Below are 15,794 nucleotides of genomic sequence, written 5' to 3'. Positions count from 1 at the left end.
AACCCAGGTCTCCTCAGTCCCAGTCCTGTGTCCTATCTACTGGACCAGGTCCATGATAAAAAGGGGAGATCCACATATAGAAGCTCCACTCCATCTACAGACTTTAAAGGTACATCGGGGCATAGGTCATCAGAATCTTAAGACTGTTGGCAGAACAAAGGTAGTGCGTTAATATGATGTACTGGGGCATTGTGAAAGAGGGCAGAGTTAAGGTTGCATGGGCATTAACATAACATTAGTTTTTTTGCCATTGAATTACCTAATTTTTTTTTAAAACAGGAATAGCTATATTGTTGTTAGGAGTTAATAGTCACTTAGGCAGTTATACATCTTAGCACCTTGAGCCAGTCCTCTGCCCCCCCAGCATTTCCTGTCCTGCAAATCAGCTGTGCCCCACGCTTTGGCTTATGCAAGTAGTTCAGGTCTCGTCCTCTGCCTCATGTGACCAGAAACTTAGTGCACAGAACTCAGATAATACAACACAGTGTCTCATATCCTTATGCCATTGATCTTTAAATACAAATTATCTTCTTCCATAGGAAGTGAACATATGGTCCTTACAACATACTGGTAGGTGTGAATCCAGATTTTTATTTATAAACTGCAAGGGGCAGAGCACTCTGTCTCTGATCCAGCAAACTGCTTAAGAACATGACTAACTTTAAACTCAAGAGGTCTGATCCAAAGCCCACTGAAGTCAACAAAAGACTTTCCATGGACTTCAGTAGGCTTTGGATCAGAACCACAAGTTGTTTAAGACAACACACTACTCATATCCTTAATAAAGGAGATAACTTATTTTAACCAATTCCAACACTGAGAAGTGGCAAGATTATGTCAAAGAGGTTCTTTGATGTATCAGGGACAGTTGTCAGCAACTTTCATGACAACCCTCAAACAGCAGCAGAAAAATCACTACTGTTGCAGAGACAACAGTGCATGTTGACATTTGAACAAATAGTTTATTTCACTGATACTGTATTATTATTATTAGAGATTTGTAGTTGTCATAGCCAAAGGAGAATTGAACCATGTTATTTTCATTTTTTTCATTTTGCTCAATAAGATACAAGTGACAATTTTACATTAAAGCCTCCTAGTTCTAGAATATACCCTCGAAAGCAAACTGTTGGTATAAAACTGTAAGGCAGGCACAGGATGTCAATACAAAAAAACCCACAACATGCTGTCTTAGATAAAGTCCTTCAGATAATCTTCCATATTTAATAAAAAGAAAACTGAACAATGGGAATACCCACAATCATTAATAATCTGCATTACAATCGTCCTGAACATTAATTTTTACAATTAACCACACAATTAGCCTGATCTCAGTATAAGAATTTAGGTACAACTTTCTTAGAGTGTTTCAGGTAAAGTTATATAGTTTTGTATTTTCCTGAATAGTTCATAGAATAAATAGTAAGTTTATTGTTTCGTCTGTTTATCAGTTTATAGCAGCTCTAAATGTTTTTGTATCCTGCTGGTGTTTTCAGTTTCTTTGTTTGCCAGTGGACTAACTCCAGAAATGAAATGTATTATCTTCTTTTTATAGGAGGAATTAAGATATGATTTTCCCAAATTGTGTCTGGTGCAAATTATAGTGGCATTTCTTTATACATCATTGTGCCTGGGGGAGGCGGGGGAGAGGAAATACAACTGCAGTACTTTTTCTTAATATGTACTTTGTAAATGCCACACTTTAAACATTTCTGTAGAAATGCCAACGAGTACATTTGTACTTGTAATACAGGAGATAACTTATTTTAACCATTTCCAACACTGAGAAGTGATAAGATGATGTCAATAGAGAGTCAAAACATTACTAAAAACAGGCAGCCGAGAGCACCATGTACTACTGCATTGTAAAATTACCCCTTTAAACTTGGATTTAGATTTGCTTTGTTGAGTGGTTGCTGAAATGCAGCATGAGAATCACACATATAATTTGCTATCTCTTATGATCAAAAGTAACAACTACTGAATGTACTACGATTATTCTATTCCCACCAGGAAATAGACATCTATCATTCATAGAATAGAAATTTAGGGCCCTGATGCTATAATAAGCTACAGGACAGCAGACTCTTGTGCTTACATGTGGAAGCTTGCAGGATCAGGGCCTGAGAGAATTACCATGTTTCTAATACAATTCTATCACCTGCAACGTTTACTTTAGTTAATTAACATAAAATAATCAGTTTCAGAGGAAGGACACAAACTAATATTTGCTAAATGGAAAAATTATTCAGTATAAGGAGAAGGAAAAGGAGCTGGGACTAAAATGACAAAATGAAAATCTATCAGTGCAGATTAACATGACAAAACGCAAACAAAATTCTAGCTTCTATTGGTGTTTCATTCATGAAAGAAAGATGATCTTGTGACTAGAGCTGGGCAGGAACTAGATTTTCTGTTTAATGGGAAATTCCACAACTTTAAAAAATGTTCCATTCCAAAAAGGAACAAAACCAAAACAGCTGAAATTTACCATTAAACAAAGTTCTGGGAAAAAAGTATTTTGGCTCAATTAAAATGTTATGTTTCAATTACATTGAAACATTTTGGTCTCATTTTGATTTTTAAAATGTTTTTATTATGCCATATAAAATTTTAAAACAAAGTTATTTTGAAATAGAAAATCAAAATGTTTCATTTGAAAATGGTTGAAATGTAACGTTTTGATCTTAACATTCAGTTCCATTTTCTTAATAGGAAATGTAATCAAAATCAATACATTTCCACAATGTTTCACTACCAATTAATTGTAAAATGTATCTGTGCCTTACCTTAAGTTTCCTTTCTTGGAGTAATAAGGTTCAGACACTGGGTCTCTGCTCTCTGCAGCCATGGAAGATAACCACCTTGTCAATCAGTGGCAGTGAAGGGTAGTCCCACCTCTGAAAAAACATAGGTTTATGGAAAACAGATCCTGTCAAACTAACTTGATATCTTTTTTTGATGAGATTATAAATTTCGTTGATAAAATGTTGATGTAATATATTTAGACTTCTGTGAGACATTTGACATAGTCATAGACAAATAGACAGACATTTTAACCACATGACATTTTGGTTAAAAAAACCTACAACCATACAAAATAAACATGGCACACATGAAAGAGATTAAAACTACCTGACAGGTCTCAAAATATAATTGTAGACAGGGACTCATCATCAAGGTGGTGATGAAGCATAGCAAACTGAAACAGGAACTAGGAGCAATAACCTGAACAGAAGAGCCTGGTGACCCATGGTGCCACCTGGGAATGACAGCCCAAAAGTTAGGACATAGTGATCCAAAGAAGCCTCTGGCGAAGACAAACCAATGCTTTCCCAATCTCAGGTGTGGCAGGAGATCCCTAACCCACTATTAAACCTCCCAGGGTACATGATAAGGAATACATAGTTTCTCTAAGACAGCTGCAGACCTCCTAAACATCATTTACAATATTCAGTGCATTGTTGCCTGAAAGAGTCTATTCTCTGTAGTTTTGTTTTTTGTGGGTTGGAGCAGGGAGAGGAGGGTTTGAGTTTTTTAGGTTTACTTTTTGAGTCTACTATCTTATCTGGAATGCTGGCCTTCCTTCCCCATGGAGAGAGAATTCCCTTTGTTGAGAAGAGCATATGCACACCTAGAGGAATCAATACAACACTATGGCCTGGTCTTTTCTGCATTGATTTGCTATGCTGCACTCTGTGAGGGTGACCATGGGAAGCTGGTGGGGATGATTTTCCCTCATGCTGCACACTGTGAAGGGGAGTAGGGGGAAAAGGTGCTGAGGAGTTGCTGTACTCTACAGATTTATGTGGCTTGAGGGAAACAGATTTTAGAACGTTTCCTTTGTACCTCTTGCAGTAACTCCTACAGAAATCTCCTGGACCAGAATCTTCAGAAGATAAAGGGAATCAATGGGCTCTTCTTCTCTTAGTGCTTTTTTGGAGTGTGGGGAGTGATGTGAGACCTCTTCCGAGCAGCTTCTTTTCCCTAAGAGAGTAGTTCACACCAGGGTGCTAGCCTGGGTACAGTAGTGGGCTTCCCAGGGTGCCATTTTTTATTCAAGGGAGATTCTAGGCCATGACCTGGACATAGGCTGATACCATGCTGAAGCACCAGGCTCCAACCCTGGACATTCAAAAGGAGTCTTTGCCAACTTCTGCAATGTTCTGGGAGACAGAACTGGCTGACATAGCTGGCAGGGAGTAGCCCTGAGCCACTGAAAGGCTCTGGAGGGAGCAAGCTGTAGAATGGAGGGAGGAACTGGTCTCAAGGACCCCTTACCAATCTCTCTTTGCTCTGTCCAGTGGCGCTGGAACACTTTTACTAGTGGGGGTGCTTAAAGCCATCCCCTTACCCCTGTCTGCCCCCCCTCTGGGAGGGGAGGGACCCATTGTAAGAGTGTCGAGGCTGGGGGTGGGTGCAGGGCTAGTAGCCAAGACACCACGTGTGGGCCTGGAGTGGAGCCCTGGGCGCAGGGCTGGTGGGAGGGGAGCCCCAGGCATGGGGCTGGGACCCTGTGTGCAGGGCCATGAGTGCTGCACATGAGACAGTCAGGTATTCTGGGGAAGTTTCAGAGTCTGTGGTGGTGAAAGATAGAGATTGACAATGAAATCAAACGTTTGTTCAGTAATCAATTTCTAAAAATAAAACTTTCAAGGGACATATTTTCATGTAAGGTGAGAGTCTGAGACCCTTACTCACCTGTGTGTGTGTATTTTGGTGAATTTTTGGTTATTGTTTTTATATATATTGGTTTTAGAAGATCAAAAAGGGCAGACAAAAGTAGCTAGGTGGAAGGGAGGCCAGCCTATTTCTTGGCTGTTTCTAAACTTCTACCTCTTACTTCAGACTCACTTTTCCGTACTTATATCACCCCTGGTGGAGCACATTCTGCTTCATGCCATGACATTTTATTGTTCTGACTGGGGATAACCAGCAACATTTGAAAGCCCTTTTTTAACTGAACCTCTAGAATTTTTGAGGATCACCAATCAACACTGTTTAGCTATACCTAAAAACTGGACTACAAGTGAGTTTCTAGATGGTACCACAAAAGCAGCACATTCCATAGCTTAAAAAGAAGACTGAATACCACATCAGCAATAACCAACCTGTAGGCTTCAATTTCCTCTCTGCACCTTCTCCAATCACCATATGCATGGTTAAGGAATTAAGACAACAATCTCATAGAGAAATGAAAAAATATTGAAACATCTTGCTATAACTCGTGACAACTCCTGTCAAAGAGAAGCTCATTGCATTTTTGTTCCTCCTCTCACTAATCTCCTCCAGAATGACTTAGCAGTCTGCAGTACATCAGACTTTCTAGAGGAACAAGGATATGCATTCCTACTTTTAGAATCAAAGAGCATTAGAATCCTCAAGTTCCAGAAGGGTATATTTTTTAAAAGGTAAGAAACATACAGTGCTTTTTAAACTTAAAAGGAATGGTCCCAATTAAATACAAAGACAGAATTAAACATACATGCCAAACCTCTGTGAACCCATTTGCTGTGTGGCATATTTGCATTCACACTAAGTTCACTGGGCTTGTACAAATGCAACAGAAGTATTTGGCCCAGCATTTTTTGCACAAAAACATAGATATCTGTCATATCGTCTCTGGCCCATAACCCCTATTGTAATTCTTTAGTTTTAGTGTCTGTACTTAAGGTTTGGGGAAACTTTCAAAAACCAATGTCATTTTCCATAAGAGTATTATAGTTCCTATTACACATTACTCACTTAGGCCCCACTCCCCCCCCCCAGCTCCTCCCACCTACCAGCAGCCCCACAGATCAGCTCCTCCCCCTCCCTCCCAGTGCCTCTCACTTGGCGCGGAAATGCTGTTTAGCGGCATGCAGGTGGCACTGGTTGGGGTGGGGGAGGAGTGGGGGTAGTTAGAGGAGGGAGCAGAATGGGGCAGGGCAGGAAGAGGCAGGGCGAGGTTGGGGACTTGGGGAAAAGGGTGTAGTGTGGAAGGGCCTGGGGCAGAGCGGGGTGGGGGACTTGGAGGAAGGGGTAGAGTGGGAGTCGAGCACCCCCTAGTATCTGAGTAAGACCACGCCTATGCCTAATCCTGTAAAGACTTTGCAGAACTGAGACCTAACCCCAAGGGTTTTTTACCTTCCGCTGCAGTGTGGGGCCTGGGTTACTTGCAGGCTTAAGCTAGAGTAAATGGTGGAGTCTCTGTAAACTGAAGTCTTCAAACCAAGATTTGAGGACTTCAGTAACTCAGCCAGAGGTTATGGGTCTAGTACAGGAGAGGGTGGGCAAGGTTCTGTGGCCTGCTATCTGCAGGAGATGATCATGATGGTCCCTTCTGGCCTTGAATGTCTATTGGTATGTCTACACAGCAAAGAAATACCTGGACTATGGAATTATTTGTACTATTATCAGTAACACACACTGACTTGCAATTTCTGAGCAATCACCAAGTTACTGAAGAGCATTCTTTCAATCATGAGGCTAATAGCTGCAATTACTGTACTTCTATTAACTGCAGCACAGTAATTCAATATAAAATAGTAAATAATGTGTACCACCAGAAAAATATATGGCACCATCACTAGCAGGCTCTTTCTGATGCCAAAAGAAAGTGATACAGTGAAGCATATGTTAAATGGGAGTTTTTTATTATTATTATTCTCTGTAGTCTTCTCACAGAGATTTTAAGGTGGCTCGATCAATTTCATTATATATCTATTGATAAGTCACATTCCTGAGTCCAGTGTACTGTAATCAAATTTTAAGTTTATGCTCTTATGTTCACAAATAGTAAATAATTATTATAAGGTAGTTGGCTGAACAATCTAGTATAATTAGCCCAGCAGGTAATCAGTGTATATAAATCAGCTCTGCCATTCCTGTATGCTGCATGGAGGATCACAATAGGCAATGGATGATAACATACCCAAAATATTTTGCAGATTAAACATATTACATTTAATCCAGGCTTCTCTTATTATATTGGACAGAGACACACGACTTCTAATGGTTATATTCTTATTCTTCATCACTATTAGAAAAGGGAAGTGGTCAGCTGGTGTGTATAGCTTGACAGGTGCAGACAAGATGAGATGGCAAACTGCAAAGATTTCCCACAATATAATTTCCCTAACCTCTACTAACAATGTATTTATAGCATTTACTCTCCAGTTCCGCTGTGTATAATAGGCATTTGATATAATGTTCAAAAGATCTGAGCACAGATGTACCCTTTATATAACCAGCAGGCATGTCACCACAATACTAATGCAAGGAGACAATCTTTAATTTTCTTGTAAATAGGTTTTCTAACATATTCTCAGCCTTATTATTCTGTCTGCCAATGAAAAGCAAAAAAACACACAAAACATTAAAATGAAACAAAGAAAACTTGTACTCTGTCAATAAGAATAAATAAGAGAAGAGAAATCACCTCAAATATAGACAAAAATCCAACTCAAATTTTATTTTTCTGTCTTGATTACTAATTCAACATTCATCCCTCTCCTTCCTGGCCACTTCCTGGCCTTTCTTCCCTTTCCTCTATTGATATGGTTGTTTCTTTCCATGCGTCACTCTCCTCCAATTTTAACTCCTTTGCCCCTCTCCCCCATTGCAAGGTCATCCCCGTCAACTCCTAGCCCCGGCTCACCTCTGCTCGCACTCTGCAGTACACAACTGGCAGAAATTCCATGACAGAATGACTTTCTCCACTACAAATTCATTTTTTCCTCCTTTGGTTCTGCCTTCCTATCTGAACAACTCTATTTCTTCAACTTAACTGAATTCCACACTAAAATCCCCGCTGCCTTTTCACCACCTTTGACTCACTCCTCAGACACTCCCACACTCCTACCACCACTTATCTGCATGCACAGAATCTTCCTGTTTTCTTCCAATAGAAGGTCATGTAGTATTTTGTCAAATTTCCTCATGCCTCAGCCTTTGCTTTCCTCTCTATAACACTCTCCCTCCTCCTCTTTCACTGTCAGAGAGAGAATTTTCTGATCCACTCTCCTCCTCTAACTTCTCCACTTGCCCCCATTATCCTACCACATCTGCTCATCAATTCCCTTACTTTTCTCCTTAACCTCTCACTCTCCTCTGGCTCTTTCCCCTCATGATACAAACAAGCTTTATTCTCTCCCATCTCAAAACTCACCACTTGCTTCTCCAACTACTGCCGCATCTCCTTTCTCCCATACATCTAAAGCTCAATGAATAAGCGGTCTACAATTGCGGTCTGGAGTTCTCCTCCAATTCCATACTAGACCCTCTCTAATCCAGTTTCTCCCCGTTGCATTTAGATGAAACCACTCTCACCAAAAAGTCTCTAAAACCCTCTTCCTATCAAAATCTCAGAACTGGTTTTCCATCCTCATCCTTCATGACCAGTTAGCTACCTCCAACACTCATCCATGCTCCTCTTTTTGAAATCTCTTCTTCCCTTGGCTTCCATGTGTCTGTACTTAAGGCTTTCTGTCTTCTCCTAGTTGTCCTCTTACCTCCAGTTGCTCATTCAGGATTTTCTGTGGAGGATCCTTTTCATCCCCCTCCCCCCACCCCAAGCTTTCTGTGGAGGTTCCCAAAGGCTCTCTCTTTGGTCCTCATCTCTTCTTCCACTATACTTTATCTCCAGGTAATCTCATACACAAACACAAATTTAACCATATCTTTATGCTGATGACTCACAGATCTACTTCTCTATTCCTGATCTGTCTCTTTCTGTCCACATTAAAATCTCAGCCTGTCTCTCTGACACCTCCTCATGAATATCTAGCCATCTGTTCAAGCTCAACAAGTTCTAATCAATTGCTATTCTAAATCTAAACCTTCTCCCTAAACTCTCCCTCACTTCTTGATCATTGCAGACACAACCACCACCCTGACTGTCACTTAAGCCCATAACCTGCATGTTATCTTAGACTCAGATCCCTCTCTATGTCCTCACACCCAGGTTACGTCTAAATCTTGCAGATTCTTTCTGCACAGCATCTTTATGGTATGGCCTTTTGTACATTTATAAAGTTTGCAGATGATACCAAGCTGTGGGGGGAGGTGGGTGCAAGTGCTCTGGAGGATAGGGTTATACTTCAAAACAATCTGGACAAACTGGAGAAATAGTCTGAAGCAGGGCCAGCTACAGGCACCAGCGTTCCAAGCGGGTGCTTGGGGCGGCAGTTTGAAAGGGGCAGCAGTTCCTCCGGCCGCAACGGCAAATCGGCGGCAGCTTCTCTGTGCCACCCACCGCAGCGGCAAATCGGCGGCAGCCCCTTCCCTTTGCAGCTTCTTCGTTTTGCTGTCCGCGGTGGCAGTTTCTTTCATTGCTTGGGGCGGCCAAAACTGTGGAGCCGGCCCTGGTCTGAAGTCAATCGGATGAAATTCAATAAGGACAAATGCAAAGTACTCCATTTAGGAAGGAACCATCAGCTGCACACACACAACATGGGAAATGACTGCCTAGGAAGGAGTACTGTGGAAAGGGATCTGGGGGTCATAGTGGACGCAAGCTAAAGATGAGTCAACAGTGTAACACTGTTCCAAAAAAAGCGAACATCATTCTGGGATGTATTAGCAGGAGCATTGTAAGCAAGACACGAGAAGTAATTCTTCTGCTCTACTCTGCGCTCATTGGGCCTCAACTGGAGTATTGTGTCCAGTTCTGGGTGCCACATTTCAGGAAAGATGTGGACAAATTGGAGAAAGTCCAGAGAAGAGCAACAAAAATTATTAAAGTTCTAGAAAACATGACCAATGAGGAAAGATTGAAAAAAATGGGTTTGTTTAGTCTGGAAAAGAAGATTGCGAGGGGACATGATAACAGTTTCCAAGTACACAGAAGTTGTTACAAGGAGGAAGGAGAAAAATTGTTCTTCTTAACCTCTGAGGATAGGATAAGAAGCAATGGGCTTAAATTTCAGCAAGGGAGGTTTAGGTTGGACATTAGGAAAAACTTTCTAACTGTCAGGGTGGTTAAGCACTGGAATAAATTGCTTAGGGAGGCTGTGGAATCTCCATCTTTGGAGATTTTTAAGAGCAGGTTAGACAAACACCTGTCAAGGATGGTCTAGATAATACTTAGTCCTGTGATGAGTGCAGGGGACTGGACTAGATGACCTCTTGAGGTACCCTCCAGTTCTACGTTTGCATGATTCTATGCCTACACATAGCTAAAACTCTCATCCAAATGCTCATCAGCCTAATTACTGCAACCTCCTTTTCTCTTCTCTTGATAAGTGTAATCTTGCTCTACTAATATCCACTCAGAATGCTGCTACTAAGATTACTCCTCCTAGGCCATGACTTTGACCATGTCACCCTACTCTTTGTATCCCTCAGGTGTCTTCTCTTTCTCTATCACATCAAACATAAGCTGCTTGTCTTCACTTTCAAGGCCCTTCATGGACTATCCCCATTTTACCTATCATGTCTCATTCATTATCCAAACATCGACTCCTGCCCCCAATCGATCCATGATGCCAACCTCCACCATCCACTTTTTAAAAATTTTTAAACAAGCACCTTTCTGCTTTCTTCCATGTAGCCCCATATACTTGGGAGGAGCTCTCCATAAACATACACAAAGTTACATAATTATCCTCCTTCAATATTGTCCTTTGCCATGATGCCTAAAGAAAAACTAGAGAATGGTTAGGCTGCTGGGGTACTGTTACCAATGCCTATCCTGCTGACCAATTTGGTCTCATCATCTCCTTGTGCTCCCCTAGCTATCTTTCTGTATCCAGCTATTGTCTCCTCTCTTATACTTAGATTGCAAGCTTTATGGAGCAAGTACCGTTTTTGTTCTGTGTACATATAGCACCCAGCACAGTGGGTTTCTGGTCCATAACTAGGGCTCCTAGGTGTTATGGTAATACAAATAATTAATGAAATGATATAATTATTAATTGATCAAATCTGGTTCTCCGGTATGGTTTTCTGAATAAAACTGTCCTAGACATAACTCAAAACAATTACAGCACTGCAGGAGCTAAATGAAATCTGTATGGCTCTGTTCATGATGGAGTTGCCAAACTGAACTCATAGGATTCAACTAGAATTATAATGGGAATTACAATAAATTTGAAACACAAGATGGCTGCTAGAGTATTGACCTTTATTTCCTAAACCCAGTCATCTGACCTTGGTCAGGGTTTTGTTACCATTCCTGTCACACTGTTTCCAGTGGTTAGCATTGCAGGGAGATAATTAGATACACAAATGTAGAGAAACTGAAATCATCTGCAGTAGAAAGAGACATCAAGCATCAATCTAGATCCACTGCTACCTAAATTTTTATATAGCAATGTTAGTTGTAAAAAAGAATATTTAATGCTTGTATCAATCTGTAAGTGTTTTACAGCTCATATTTCAATATGTTTGCCTAGCTACATTTCTAGATGCACTGGTAAAGCAATTTAACTTGTTCACTGCATTAAACAACACATATTAGCTGTTGATTTGCTAACAGAAATGTTTACCTATTTGAGGTTTTTTTTTTTATTTAAACAGATTACCATTGTAAATAAAGACAACATTAAATTTCAAATTATATAGCCATCTACTAGTAAATGATACTCTTTGTATATTGGGAGAATTGGGGTGGTGGTGGTGGTGGTGGGGGGGGGGGAACAGGGTGAGATATTCCTCCAGGACTAGAAAGGAGAACAGCTGATACTGATGGTAATAAACCACCTACAATACTAATAGACTATCTCCTTTAATTTCCAATAATATTACACAAATGCAAGTGACACTGAGCTGATCTGGCAATCAGTGAAAATCGGTACCATTATTGTTAAAAGAGATCATTGTATCAAAAAAGTATTTGCCAACAAAATGATGGTTTCTAACTTATAAATCTCCCCCACCCCCATAAAGCAATTATTTCCTCAGCTGTTTGTTAACTAAATACACAGCATGCTTTTGGAGAAAATATTACACACTAGCTTTCTAATTAATCATTCTTCTAATGATTTTCTTCTGTGATAATGTCACTTACATTTTTTAAGAGCAATTTCTTCTAGAAGCCCTTCGTGGAAGCTAATCCAAATACATAGAAGAGAATAAATGATGAGTGCATACTATAATGTTTAAAGTTAGAATTCGGAGGTGAAGTTGAATGGGATATGCATATTTGAAGCTTGAGGCACAAGCAATGGAAGAGGGGCACCCAGTTCTATGTGCCATTAGCAATATAACGTGTATGCCACATCAATGGTGAATAATAAATCCAATAGTGCAACATTTGTTAAATGTGCTGTATTGAAAAGATGATTGAAAAACAAGTCTAAAGCATAATTAGGGACAGAATAAAGAAGACAGAAGAAAGCTGAATATGTTGCTGATTAGTACTAGAGGTTGGTTTAAAGGGCAAAGGAATGGGAAAGGACAGAATATTTTCCTGTGAGTCATTTCTTAATTTCTGTTAAGCATGACATTGAATGTCACTCATGTTATTCTGCTGGACTGTTTTATTTCTCCTTTTGTTTGTTACAAACACTTTATGAGAAAAGAGATAGAGATATTAAATATTTTATCTCAGCGTATCAGAATATTTCCTACTCAGTGGGAGTATGGGGGTAAGTCTGTGACAGCACGTTTGATAAGGTAATCATTCATTGTTATTGAACTGAGTAGGAGAATTCTATTTTCCTGAATCTGCACACGTTACACTGGGCCATCAGCATAGCTATTTTTTTTGTTTGTTTGTTTCCAGTAGCAGCCATATGGCCAGATTCTGCCACCCTTCTTCATGGGTTGTACCTTAGTCATTTCAGTGGGATTCCTCAAGGAATAAAATACTACTCAACATGAATAAAGGTGGCAAAATCTGGCCCATAGCATACTGGATGCTATACAAATACAAAGATGACATGGTCCCCGCCCCAATAGTTCACATTCAACCGTTTGAATTTTCCTCAAAAAAACTCCTCCATTTTGAATTACCTGTATTTTGATTACTGAAGTAGGATACTTGTGTAACTCCCTCATTTTCCCCTCCTCTATTGCGATTTGTTTCCCTAGGAAGAGAGCGACTTTCATTTTGGAGAGGGTTTAACAAATCAGAAAAGCAGAATATAATTTATACCTTATTCTGAAAAGTCTGAGAAAAAAGCATCAGTGTGATGGTTATGTAATGAGTAGAATGTTAGGACGCAAGACTGGAACTCATTGAATTCTCTAACACTCAGTAAGAATACAATTAAGTATTAGCACCGCTGGTCTCAAATGTGAAGAGAGTTGTGAAAAAAATTGTTTTGTTTGCATTTGCCTACATTATTCATCAGCATTCTGAAAATTTTTTACTAGCTCTAATCATAATATTGTTTTGCTATAAGCATGTTTAAGAGTCATTTGGCACTGGTAGAGTGACCAGATTTCCTGATTTATAGGGACAGTCCTGATTTTGGGGGCTTTTTCTTATATAGGCACCTATTACCCTCCACCCCCGTCCCGATTTTTCACACTTGTTATCTGATCACCCTACTTGGCAGTCTTGCATCTCTCACTGTTGACTACCCGAATGCTTGTTACAGTAGTTTGAGTGAACTGAAAGGGATCACAGCACAAGGAGTAATGGTTGCACTTTTATCTGCAGATCCACAGGGCACTCTGCACCACAAAGTGGAGACAATCACTGGCTGCTTTTGAAATTGTTGGTCTTCATGGTTTAAGCAAGATTCCAGGAGGGTCCAAATTATTCCATAATGAACAAACAAAATACCAAAAGAAAACTAAAAAAAACAAACAACAAAAAAACCCCAACCAAGTTGCAGTGTGGCCATTTTTTGCACATATTATGGAGTGTCAAAAATGTACAGCTTCTACTGTGTGAAAATATAATTTTTGTAAATATAGCTTTTTGTGGGATGGGGCCTAATTAAGTGGAAAGTTATGTGCAATTCACAGTGACGTGAAATCTTTCTTTGGAAGCATGTCTCTATTTTCTCTGAGTTTTTTCCTCCATGTCAGTGTGTTTTTTCCAAGGTGTGGTGTAAGTGCAGATCCAAAGAAGCTCTAGTCTTGCAGAGATTAGGCAGTTTAGCCACTAAACTCTTCAGAAATTGGATTTTTCAATGTGGGTTTTTAAAGCACCTAAGTAGCTCTGTGGTCCACACTGTCTGCTGGAAACACCTACATGTATATATTCTCACAAAACCACCAAGTGAAATGATAAGTGGAAATTCATGCACAAGAATATGTTTGCTAAAGATTTTCTTGGAAACATAAAAAGACAATTTTTTATTGTATTCTAACTACACAGGTGAATGAAAATGCAAAATGAGGGAAAGGCACTTGAAGTAGGTGTCATACCAATTTACAAAAGCAAATTGTCGCACAAGCTGCTAGGCAGTCATGGATTACTGCATGAAACAAAAACATTTTATAGCATCCAATTCCAAAACCAACCATATGTAAAATTATGCAACAGTGAAGCTTTCTACTATATGATTACAAAACAATACCAGATAATCAGGGGGTGGGACAAATTCAAACAATTTTGATGTTGTTTTCCTCCTGTCTACCTTTCTCTATTTCTATCTTTGTGTGTCAATTAAAATATTTTGTATAACTATACCTAGAAGTTTCACTTGTCTTCAATCACTGTCATCTAATGTAACTAGAATGTCTGTAAGAACAGATTTGTCAAAATTTACTCAGATTTTCTCAAAGAAAATCCCAACAAATCATTAAATGACATAAATCCAAGAATGTATATAGAATGGTGTACAATGAGGGCATGTCTACACGACAAATGCTTTGCTGGTATAGCTATAGCACTAACTATACCAGCAGTGCCCATATTGCAGATGCAGCTTATGATAATGGAAGGAGTTTTTCAATCAGCATCATAGCATCACCTCCCTGACCCACATTAACTATGTTGACACTAGCACTCTTATGGGTGTTTTTGCCAGTATAGCTACATCGGCAAAGGGTGTAGCTTTTTCACACACACTCTGACCAATATAACTACCCCGACAAAACTTTGTAATATAGAGCTGGCTTGACCTCATGAGACACCAAAAAGAAAGGAATACTTTCCATATCACCTTTAAAAAGGGCAAAGGCTCCTCTGCATTTTCCTAAGAAAACATGCATAACAGCAACCACCCTCTCAAGCCCCAGTAACCTTCCCCCTTATTTGTGTGTGCATTTCAAGACCACCACCACAATGGGTTTCTGTACATACATCCTCCATGAATTATGCCACTTCAAAAGAGCTGCAAAACTTTCCAACTTATTTGTCACTAATTCTTTATGGTGCACCACTTCTAAAGCTATGATGCATTTTCTAACAAAACTAATTAGACTAATTAGACTGCGATATTTGTGATCCATATCATCCTAATCTAAAATTTACTAGGCCTAATGATTTCATTTATATTATATAATATGAACATACATATAACACTACTAGCTAATTTTTCCTTTAGCCAGAAACAATACACATAATGAATTCCTGAGAGCTCACCATAGCTTCAGAGATGGCAGGAAAGATAACACTGTAATGCTTTACAAATCTTTTTGCTCACATAGCTATTTGACAGAATAGCCAGATTATTGTTCAGGTACAAGGATAAAACAAGTGGCTAAATGGAAAACACTTCTAAATTCCTTCAGCAGTATTACTATTCTGTTAGCAGAAATTTATTCGGTGGAGAAATATCACTGTATGTGCCTTCTCAGGTGCTAAAATATTAAAGACCCAAGGGTTTAAAAAAAGAACTATCACACAACTTAAATACCAATTAAGGCATTTCAATCACTACTTCTAGTTATAGCAGAAGTGTTCTTTACTT

At 39.5% G+C, this 15,794-nt stretch overlaps 1 protein-coding gene and 1 long non-coding RNA gene across 3 annotated transcripts in view; one reads left to right on the top strand and one right to left on the bottom strand.

Moving 5' to 3' along the window:
• LOC141994235 (uncharacterized) overlaps nucleotides 1-2,873 on the bottom strand; it is a 203,885-nt gene extending 201,012 nt beyond the window's left edge. Inside the window, exon 1 of the long non-coding RNA XR_012641050.1 lies at nucleotides 2,790-2,873. This is a non-coding gene — a long non-coding RNA (uncharacterized LOC141994235). The remainder of the gene's footprint in view (nucleotides 1-2,789) is intronic.
• KLHL4 (kelch like family member 4) overlaps nucleotides 1-15,794 on the top strand; it is a 76,379-nt gene that overhangs the window by 21,876 nt on the left and 38,709 nt on the right. The window lies entirely within an intron of this gene.

The sequence above is a fragment of the Natator depressus genome, chromosome 9 (assembly GCF_965152275.1).
Source record: "Natator depressus isolate rNatDep1 chromosome 9, rNatDep2.hap1, whole genome shotgun sequence".
Taxonomy (NCBI): Eukaryota; Metazoa; Chordata; order Testudines; family Cheloniidae; genus Natator; species Natator depressus.
The sequence above is the reverse complement of the archived record's forward strand: the minus strand, read 5'-3'. Positions and strand labels throughout refer to the sequence as shown.